The 11941-nt window shown below is 42.3% G+C and overlaps 1 pseudogene; it reads left to right on the top strand.

Moving 5' to 3' along the window:
• The first annotated feature begins 8318 nt into the window (after positions 1-8318).
• LOC116408240 lies at positions 8319-10965 on the top strand (annotated as a pseudogene).
• Positions 10966-11941: the final 976 nt, after the last annotated feature.

Genomic DNA, 11941 nt, shown 5'->3' with positions numbered 1-11941 from the left:
GGCATGAGCATGACCTACCACTTACATACATGGTCTATCTAACCAGAAATAAGTAATTATTATATGATAATATTTTTTTTATCTGCAATTTAAATATTGAATGCGTACATTCAGAGAAAGAATCTATAGGCATGATGTTGTAAATGGGAGAACTACATGTGATTTATTACAACCGCTGTTTGGTTCCCTGCAGACCATCTTGCACATGTCATGAGCTGTCTATGATATCATAGCTCTGCACTGATGCAAAAGCTGGTGAAGTTTGCCCTTAGCAAAAAGTTGGTCATAAATTATTTTCAAAGTTATATTTTTCAGATTTTGCACTAATAGAAGAAATTGACATTTGAACAAAAAAATAAAACGGAAATAAATAAAAAAAAACAAACCTGTCTCATTTTTTGTATTTAAATTGACTTTGGCCTAAACCTCATAAAACCTCAGTCATTAGCTGTTTAATATACAACAGGATGGGAAAGTGCTCAATACATAATTCCACAGAATGCTGAAAATTATATCAGGTGTGTGAAGAGCCCAATATATAAAGTAAACTATCTATGGGTAGAAATTACATATTTTATATACTGAACTTACTGCACCAGCCTAAAGATTCAGCATCTCTATGACATTAATGATCCAGGACTGTACAGTTGTCACAAGAGCTTCCCATCTTGGATTTTATTAGGAGTGTCAGTGACACGCACATGCTCAGTGTGCCCTGGGCAGCTGTAAAGAAGTTAAGCTTAGGAGTGGCCACAAATCATCAAACAGAAAATGAGGCTGGTCTGTCATATAAGCTGATGCTAGAGGACTAGTTATTATTCTGCTTGTAGCTTTTTTCCTGTATTGATAATATTTGCACGTGGTGGCAACCCTCTCAATATCATACTCAGGCTGAGATACCTTGTTAATTTCAGGAACAGGATACTGTAGGCAGGGTTGCCATCAGGGAGGGGGGTTAACTGGAGGATGCTGGGGAGATGCTGGCTACTAATGTTTTAGGGGGCCCTGGGCTACCACAGTTTTAGGGGGCCCTGGCTACCAATGTCTGTGTGTCCTTTTTACTGATGGGAGGGGCCATTGTGGGGCAGGGCGTGGGTGGAGGGGGGCCCAGAAAATTTTGTTGTGAGGGGCCCCGTGATTTCTGATGGCGGCCCTGCCAACAGTATATCATCCTACCAACAGTCCTAGTAACCGACTAGGAAAATCAAAATCGGACTCAAAACTGAACTCTGCCAATAATAAATCAACCAACACTGACAGCTAGCTTGGATACCTGACTGGAACTTTAACTACCGAGAACCAGGCACCCACCCTAAACCTGAATCTCCTCCCCCCCCCCTTTTCCCCTCCCACCTCCCCTTTCCCCTCCCCCCCAGCCAACATCCAGCTAACCTATGTCCCCTCAACCTTAACTACTGCTAGTTGTAACAATACCTGGTGGTCTAGTGGGGCGATGGGGATGCCCGCTGCCTCCTCTGGTGCGGGGACGCCCGCCGATGTCTTCTAGGAGCACGCGCACCTCGCTCTGCTGTTTATGCGCATGCACGCTCCTGATGCGCGCGCATGTGCACTAGCGTTTTGTCGCCGGCGTGCGCGTGACGTCATTTTCGGCACCAAATTCAAATATTTAAAGGGCTCACTGAATGGTATTCGTTGCCCAACGTAAGTTTTCCTCTGGTTACTTCCTGGGTGCGATTATCCTGCTGTTCTGCTGTGTTCTTGACCTTGCCTGTACTTGACCTCTCTTGCTTGCTGCCTGTATTGACCTTTGCCCCTTTTTGACCTTTCTTGCCTGCTGCCTGAACTGACCTCTGCCTGTCTGACTATTCTCCTGGATTCTGATTCTGTGCTGCACTGCTTGACCGTTTCTGACTCTGGCCTCTCCTGACCACTCCGAAGTGTTCCCCTTCTGCCTGTCATACGATTGGTTCCCGTGCCTGCTCAGAACTCTCTCCTTGGGTCTCTCACAACAAGTCCTGCCGGCATCCGAGTAGCGAAGGGCTCCTCCCGACGTGAAAGGCGGCGGTTATAGGCAGAAGCGTGAGCCGAGACTGGACCCTTGGAGCCTGTTCTGAGTTTTGGGATACCGATCGTGACACTAGTATTATCAACAACAAACAAAATAGGCAATTAGAAATGTTTTTGTAATCCTTGTGTTTTGTTTTGTTTTTCATATCCTTTATGTATATATATGACATTGGTTTCTATGTTATAATTCAACTTCAGTTAATTAAGTTAGCTCATATGCTTAATAAACAACCTAACTACAAATATGTTATCCCGGGATTCTGTGGGAACAAAAATTGGAGTGACAAGCCTGCTCACTGGGACAGGCTAGTTCCCCACACAACCAATATAATCACAACCAAAAGCCCCAAAAAGGGCATAGGTTAAACCCCCTCGCTAATTTACTAAAATGACAAATGCTGCTGAAACGCAAAAATTGCCAACTCAAATCATGACAGATTTTAAGGTATTCTCCTGGAATGTGGGTGGCCTAAATACCCCAATAAAAAGGAAAAAGGTATTGGACCGACTATGCAGGGAAAAGGCCCAAATTATCCTTTTACAGGAAACTCACTCCGAAAAGACAAACAGACACTTAAAGACAAATGGTTGCAGGTAGTAGTAGAAGCACCCTATAAAACCAAATCCAGAGGGGTAGCGATACTGATCAGTAAAGATATACAATGTACTTTGCCAAAATCCCATAAAGATAAAAAAGGCCCCTACCTAATAATAGATCTAGAAATATATGGTATTAAATACACGATAATAAATCTATATGCGCCACATAACAAAAATAAATTCTTTTTCACAGATGTCCTACAAAAGATTGACTCCTGGGGGGCCACCAACATCATACTCGGAGGTGACATGAACGTGGTCTGGGATGACTTCATGGATAAATCAGGTAAAACCACTACACACTCCACAAGTAGAGCAAAACCTTTACATAACCTATGTGAGATCCTACAATTACATGACACATACCGATTTCTACACCCCATAGCTAAAGACTATACCTTTTATTCGGGAGTACACAAATCCCACTCACGACTAGATTATATTTTTGTCTCCTGGGCAATGCTGCCAACCGTCTTAACTGCCAAAATAGGCAACATAGCTATATCAGATCATGCCCAGATCTCAACTAGCTTGAAACTACTGACCCCCCAACCATGCTCAAATAATTGGAGATTCCCAACCTACCTGTGTTCCAGTAGAGACTTCCAAACATACCTCACGGCTAGTTGGGCAAATTACACAGACGATAATATCATTCACTGGGACAATCTACAGCTATTTTGGGCAGCAGCCAAGCCAGTCTTGAGAGGACACATAACGTCATACTTAATCAGACAAAAGAAAAACTACAACGACAAATACAACACGCTCCACAAAAAACTAACAGCACATTACACAGCTTTCAAACTCACAAGAAGACAAAAATAAATACACAGAAACCAAATCACTTGTTGACACTTTATTAACAGAAAAAGCATACCAATCATTAAGTTACACAGCAAATAATTTCTATAGGCATGGCAATAAATCAGGAAAACTCTTAGCACCTTTAGCAAAAAGGCAGACCAAAAACACATTCATACAAAAACACCTGATGGATGGACCCAAGACCCCAACCAAATAATGAACACAATCACTAATCACTTAAAACTATACCAAGCAGAAGAAGATAATTCACAGGAAGGTTTACAATTCTTGCGAGAAGCCGATCTCCACAAACTTTCAGTACAAGATAGGGAAATTCTAGACGCACCTATAACAAAAGAAGAAATATTAGAAACAATTTAAAAATTTAAAAAATGGAAAAACACCAGGACCTGATGGTCTGCCAGCCGAATTCTACAAACAACTGGCACCTGACATAACGCCCACCCTGGAAACACTATACAATAATATACTACAGGGACACCCACTATGGCATGAAGCCAATATAGCAAGAATAATATTAATTCCCAAAGAAGGTAGGGATATAACAGAACCAAGCTCGTATAGACCCATATCATTACTAAACCAAGACATAAAAATAATATCTAAAATAATGGCTGACAGACTACAGCAAATCTTACCAAAGATACTTACCAAACATCAAACCGGATTCCTTAAACAACGACACCCGGTCCAAGCCCTTAGGAAAATACTCGCAGCAGTCTATCACAGCAACCTTGAGAAAAGGAAACATGACATGTTAATAAATTTAGATGCCGACAAGGCCTTTGATAGAATATCACATGCACACTCACGTTGCATATTAAAATTCCAACATTTCGGTATACAGGCATTCAATTTATATAAGAACCTATATAACTCACCCACCACATACATAACCGTCAATAACCACAATTCAAATAGATTCATTATAGGCAGGGGGACACGACAGGACATATAACGAAAACAGCGGAACTAAAAGGCATTCAAATCGGCAGAACAAACCTTAAAGTAACGGCATTCGCAGATGACATCCTACTATTTCTCAGCCAACCCCAAACAGAAACACCCATAATCCTAAAAATAATTCAAAGATTCGGAAAAGTGGCAGGTTTCCAAATAAACCTAGACAAATCAGAAGCCCTACAACTAACTCAAACAACATCCCCCACCTGGCCCATAAATTTCCCATTTTAAAAAGCCAAAAATAACATCAAATACCTAGGCATAACGATACCTCCAAACCACAAACACACCTACGTATTAAACATAAGGAAAATAATAGACAAAATACAGCAAGAAACACAAGAATGGAAACACATCAATTTGACTTTCTCCGGCAGAATATATTTTATCAAAATGTTTCTCTTCCCAAAACTATTATATCCAATGCAGATGTAACCATATTACATTAAAACAACTGATCTGAAAAGACTAAATAACATTTTCAGAACTTTCATATGGAACAAGAAACGTTCTAGAATAAGCCTCTTCAAACTATAGCAACCCAAACATCTAGGGGGACTCAATCTTCCCAATGTCAAAGAGTATAATGAAGCATCCCTTCTCAGATACACAGGAGACTGGTTACTAAATAGAGACCTTTACACAACTACAGAGTTAGACCAACACCTAATTGGAGACTATTCCATTAATTATCTCCTCCACACACCTATAACACAACTCCCACAGACCGCACAAACCAACCCTTTATTCATAGACGTCCACAAAGCGTGGCACTCAATGAGACGGCAACATGAAATATCACCCACTATCTCTCCATATCTATCATGGATAGGAAACAAAAACTTTCCCACAGGCCTCCACAACCATATAGTAAACCAATGGAGCAGAGACGGACTTCATAATATTTATGACCTATTAGGGAAAAACTTCACGATCATATCCCAAACAGACATGATCAATAAATACCCCTTCCCAGCACCACATATCTACTTACGTATGCAAATAACCCATTACGCAACCCAAACCATAAAACTATTAACAGACAAGGATAAAAATAACCCACTTAATAAAACTTGGAAAGACAAAAACATGAAGCAAAACACAGCGACTATATACCAAATCGACTATATACCAAACCGAACTTTAATCAACATAAACAGCGAAAAACAACACACCTTTAAATGGACAACAGAATTTCCAAACACAACCACCTCAGATATTTTAAAACAACACACCGAAGCAATGAAACTAAACCCAGTCAGCAAATATCAAGATATGGCGATTCAAATCTTACACAACTCTTGCTTAACCCCAGAAAGGAGACATAAAATGGGCAATCTTCAATCAGACAAATGTCTAAGATGTAACTCTCCAAAAGCTAACTTAATACATAGCCTATGGTCATGTCCCAAAATACAAACATTTTGGGTGGAAAAAGCCTCATACTGGACACAGATGACGGGAAAACCCTTCCAAATGAGACAAGAATGGGCATTATTTAGCACAACCAAAACTTATACACACCTAACCAAACCCAAAAAATTACTGGTGTGGAGACTGTCGGCAGCAGCTCGGAAGACAATACCAATGGCTATCCCCAGACACTCCATCCATAACACTAACAAAACAGAAACTGCACCATATCTTTTATATGGACTGGCTAGAAGCAACAATTAAAAAATAACAAAAAACAGCAACATTTTTCAATACATGGCTCACATATATATCCTCCCTACCCCAGACACTTCACAATATACACAATATACAAGTTCAAACAAACCACATGGTATGATACAGAAATACTTAAGGGACATCCACTCCTGATCTAAGCATCCCAGTACCTTCAAAATTTGCAAATCCAAGAAATGAACCAACAGAACCATGAACCCCCCAGGAGTAAAAAAATAAACAATATGTTGGCAACATATTTACAACAATAACCAATCCCACAGAACCAGGGATGAACAGGTATGAGCTAAAAGTTTCGATTTTGTTAAAAATGTTGAACCTGAAAGTTCAATCTGTTACTATTTTATTATCTGTATAACAAATGTATAAGATAACAATATATCACAAAAACTTGTAAAAGAAATGTTTGATGACATGAAAATAAAAACAAAGTTTAAAAAAAAAGTGGTGATTTTGCAGGAGCTGAAATAACAGAAAAGACAGTACATATGGGGGTATGTTCACATTGGGGCCCCTACATGCCACATACTTAGCTAAACCTATACATATTGGGCATCAAACTGTTCAGGGGACCCCTTGCGTTCATATTTAGGGGGTTTTATTTGGTTACTTTATGGCCTGTAGGAGATAAGATACTATAGACTGGAAGCTTTGAAGCGAATTCTTAAAAAATTCACAAATTTTGATAAAAACCAATAACTTTAGGAAAGCATTGCGACTTGGTAGTTTGGAGCAGACAGACAGTTCTACCTATTCTGGATTCCCCAGAATCTGTTCTTTCTCTTCTCCAAAAATGTACAATTATCTGGGATAATCCCTCTGTTAGTGGAATTTTTGGCCTTGAAATCTAAAGTATGCAGCTTTCTGGCGCAGTGTTTTGGAAATTTGGTAGTGTACTGCTGGGAGTTTGTGACCTATACAAGTGAGAAATCTCCATAAAACTATATATATTTGGTATTGGCACATTCAGGAGACATGGGACTTTCCAAATCAGTTGTATTTTCGAGCATAAAATATTTTTTGTTTCTAGTATGTGTGTTTATATTATGGAAAATGTGATTTTTTTTTCATTTTTAGACATTTAGAAGCCTATATCTTGTTACAGAATTGGAATTACACAAAAATTTGAAAGCTTAGGTTGTCCTGAAAAAAATGATATATTGTTTTCCTGGGTAAACTAAAAGTCCCCCCGAGGAAAGGCCCCTAAAGTGAAACAGTGCAAAATGTTCAAAAACTGTCTGGCTATACAAGTTCCGCTTTGACCATAATGGTTGGCAGTGAAAGGGTTAAAGTACATGGTGTGCGCTGCTGATTGTGTCCCCTGTAGCTACAGACTGGGGGCCGCTGCAAACTCAGTGATTGTCCCATAAATCAGGGAAATGATGGGTTCTAACTAAGGGGACTGAATGCAAGAAGGTTCCAGTAGCCAAACAACATGCCCTTCTTCTTCTACATTAATCACACCCTGTACCCCCAGTCCGATGATTGGGTTTGTTTGAGACTTGGCATTTGCTCAGCAAGTAGCTTACAGATGGACTGTCTAACAGTGATTGCTCAGTTCAGGTATTAATGAAACTCTGTGGAACAGTAATTACTGGAACGTGCCCAATCCCCAAGTTGGGGGATGTACCTCTATCTCTAAGTCTGTAGGTTTGAGCCCCATAGTACTTGTTCTTCTCTCCTTATTGGAGCATCTGACTGCTCTCTAACTACCCTGATCCTGACTCTTACACCCAGAGCTTAAACAGATCTACCCCCACACTTGCTTCTCCTAATGACCCTACATGCTCCCCGGGCTCTGAGACCCACCCAAATCCTCCAGCAAGTGGGATCCAAAGAGCAGAACATGTGGTTACTTCTATTTTAAAGACTATGGAATCCTGACACCCCTGGTCAACTCAGTAACATACTTTAACCTGGAATGGGAAACATCTATCACTTCCAGTTGTATATCAGGACCAACCCTAGCTGGCTAAATCCTATGGAGACTGCCTGAGTAAAGGTGAGCAACATTTTTACCCTACACAGGTAATAACTCTACATTCATTTTATATGGAAGTTGTGGGGATGAAAGAATGGAAACTGAAAGCTTATGTCCAAACAAAACAAAAACCTGCCCCACCCTGTGTGAGAGGGGGAGATAAAACTAATCCAACTGGTTATAGAGAGAGAGGAACTTTTAGTTTTGTATCTTTTTCCTGATTCCAGCGATGGCGGCTGCTGATCTGAGAGACGAGCTGAGCTGCTCCATCTGCCTGAGCATTTATACTGATCCGGTATCCCTGCCCTGTGGCCATAACTTCTGCCGGGGCTGCATTGGGGGGGTGCTGGGTACCCAGGAGGGGTCTGGGGCTTATTCCTGCCCTGAATGCAGAGCTGAGTATCAGGAGCGCCCTGCCCTGCCCAGGAACAGAGCTCTGGGGAACATAGCAGAGAGGTTCCGTCCGACTGAGACAGAGCCGGGGGAGACTGGGATCTTCTGCACTTACTGTCTCCTCTCTCCTGTACCTGCTGCTAAATCCTGTCTCCGCTTCCTTTATGGGGAGAAAATGTTCTGTACATCACAAGGTTCTGGAGTATCACTGCTGTGAGGACTCTGCCTGTATCTGTGTGTCCTGCTGCCTGGCCGGGGAGCACCGGGGCCACAGGGTGGATCTGCTGAGTGAGGCCTCTGAGAAGAAGAAAGAGAAACTGAGGAAAGTTCTGGAGAAACTGAGCCCAGAGAGAGAGGAGACTGAGAGAGGAGCCCAGAGGCTGCAGGAGCGCAGGAGAGAAGTGGCAGAAGTGGCAGCTGGTGAGACAGAGAGAGTCACTGCCCTGTTTAGGGGCATCAGGGAAGAGCTGGAAGCCCTAGAGAAGCGACTCCTGAGTGACATCTCCAGGCAGAAAGAGGAGCTCTCACTCCCACTCACTGAGCTGATCCAACAGCTGGAAATAAAGAAGGACGAGCTGTCCAGGAAGATCCATCACATTGAGGAGCTGTGCAACATGGCAGATCCACTCACTGTCCTACAGGAACAATGGGAATCCCATGGAGCTGCCTTTTGTGGGGCTGAGGGGGCAGATAATGAGGGCAGAGAGAGTGAGGATACTGAGGGGGCAGATACTGAGGGCAGAGAGAGTGAGGATACTGAGGGGGCAGATACTGAGGGCAGAGAGAGAGAGGGTATAAAGTACCCAGCTGTAGGGGATCTGGATGTGGGTCGGATCTCAGAGACATTACTCACAGGCTTAGCTGGGATTGTGACTGGGGTAAAGGGAAGGTGGATCTATGGGCAGGAGGCTACAGAGCTGGTACTGGATATAAACACGGCTGGGGATCGTGTATCTGTATCAGGGGACGGGAAATCTGCTTCCTACTCACATACAGACCAGCGTCGCCCACAAACCCCAGACAGATTTCAGGACTATCCTCAGGCTTTAAGCACCAGGAGTTTCCCCTCAGGGCGACATTACTGGGAAGTGGAGGTCAGTGAATCAGGGGGCTGGAGGGTAGGGGTGGCCTATCCCAGTATAGAGAGGGAAGGTGATCAGTCCTGCATTGGGGAGAATAACAAGTCCTGATGTTTGGACAGATGGGATAATAACTATACAGTGGTACATGACAGGGAAGAAAGAGAGTTCCCCCATGTCCCTTCCTGCAGGAGAATCAGGATCTCATTGGACTATGAGGCCGGACGTCTGTCCTTTTATGAGCTGAGTGAGCCAATCAGGCACTTACACACCTTCACTGCCTCCTTCACTGAGCCCCTTCATGTTGCATTCTGTGTATGGGGGGACGGTGCCTGTGTGAGAATCATTAGTTAGGGCCCTGCCCAGGGAATTTATCAGAAAATCTGCCTTCAGCCACTAATTTCCTCAACCCAATAATTCAATAATTCTTCATTCCATCCATCATTGTCCTCCTTTGTATCCCTCTGTACCTCCCCTTTCCTTCTCAGAGTAATGTCCCCCTCTTGCCAGTGGCAGGTTTCTTATCCGGGCCCCCCAAGCCCCCCCAGCACCCATGTGTGATGCCCTCTTCCAACTCCCAATGAACAATAATGCTTTAGCACACTCGCACAGACATTTAAACTCACATACGGAGCAGTGGGGAGGGGTCCCCATTACTCTTTATGGGAGCAAAATTTCTATGTGGCGGGGCAGCATGTCGCCCAAAAATTCTCTTTTTATTCTCTTTTATGCCCCATGTGGAACCCTAAAAGTAAGGCCCCACAAGGTGGCTTGTCAAGTGCAGGATGAAAATCTGCCTGTTTGCTTGGAAAAACCTAATTGTGCCTGCACCCAAAAGCATTGAGTAACCCCCAGTGCAGGCACCTCAGGTTCCACATGGGGCATAAAAGAGAATGGAGCCAATTCAGGGAATGATTGAAAAATATCTTTTTTTTTTTTTTTATTTGGAAATATTCCTTATTGCCTTGTAATTTTTTTTCTAATTAACCCAACAGTGTCAGATTGTGTCCCTTATGTCTTCTAAATTGATTGTAAATCCTACTAAGTCCTTCCATAGGGACTAACACAAATCAGTGCATTGCCTTTTGATTCTATATTAAATTAATTATTATTATTGTGGGAGTAGGTTCTGTACATACCATAGATGGATAGACAAATAGACAATTATTTTTGTTAATGGAACTGTAAAATGCAATCATTCAGCATTCATAACTTGATCCACAGAGGAGTAATTAATGAACAATAATACAGGGTTCACTCATAGCACAGATCAGGTATATACCCACAGTTCATGGTCAATAAGACTCTCTCCCCGCAGGGTCAACCAGCCGCAATATGTAGCAACATACAGTGGCTTGCAAAAGTATTCGGCCCCCTTGAACTTTTCCACATTTTGTCACATGACAGCCACAAACATGAATCAATTTTATCGGAATTCCACGTGAAAGCCCAATACAAAGTGGGGTACACGGGAAAGCCCAATACAAAGTGGGGTACACGTGAGAAGTGGAAGGAAAATCATACATGATTCCAAACATTTTTTACAAATAAATAAGTGCAAAGTGGGGTGTGCGTAATTACGTAATAATTACGCGTAATAAGAACAATGGGTTACCCCCAGATTTCAGGATTCTCCTTTCAAGTGGAACCCAGGTGAGTCTATCTAGCCCTGAGTCTGTACACTTGGTCCCTACTTCTGGGCAAAGGAAACCCCAGGATCTCTAATCCCAAACTAATTATCCTTGGAGGAGCCAAGAGCTGCTCACTAGCTAGCCATAACTGTCTGTCACACCTAGAATGAGGGGTTGTGGGAGCACTTCAAGGCTAAATAGAGTATACAAATACAATGTGCAACTGATCTGGCCAAATTAACCAGTTATATCCCAGTTATATCCCAGTTATATCCCAGTTATTATCCTTTTATCCACTGATTTAATAATAAGGGGCCTTTCATTAAGAGACATTGCTTAGTTTTTATGGGTATTTTCACAATTTAATCTGTCTGATTAATTCTTAATAAACATTGGTTTTTGTATCATGAGTTGGATCTTACATTGCGTGTGTGTTGGTCTTAAAGGGGAAGGAAAGGTACAGACTCAGTAGCTTTATCAGAAAGGTAAATACAGCCATAGGCACTCACAGAAACGCTGCACTAAGTCCTCTTTCAAAAGAAACTGGATTTGTTGTCTGTTTGTTTTCCTATGCCAGAGACAGGCAGCTCTCCCCTCTCCTGCTCCCCCATCTCTAGAATGCTAAGAACTCACTCTCCCCCCTTAGGAATGTGGATCTGAGCCAATCAGCAGGAAGCTTCCTCATAGTCTTACAAACTGATCATGTACACCAGTCTTGGTCTCGGTGCAGGAGTGAGGCATTATGGGAA

The sequence above is a fragment of the Xenopus tropicalis genome, chromosome 1, assembly GCF_000004195.4.
Source record: "Xenopus tropicalis strain Nigerian chromosome 1, UCB_Xtro_10.0, whole genome shotgun sequence".
NCBI classification, from domain to species: domain Eukaryota; kingdom Metazoa; phylum Chordata; class Amphibia; order Anura; family Pipidae; genus Xenopus; species Xenopus tropicalis.
This window is presented reverse-complemented; position numbering and strand designations above follow the sequence as displayed.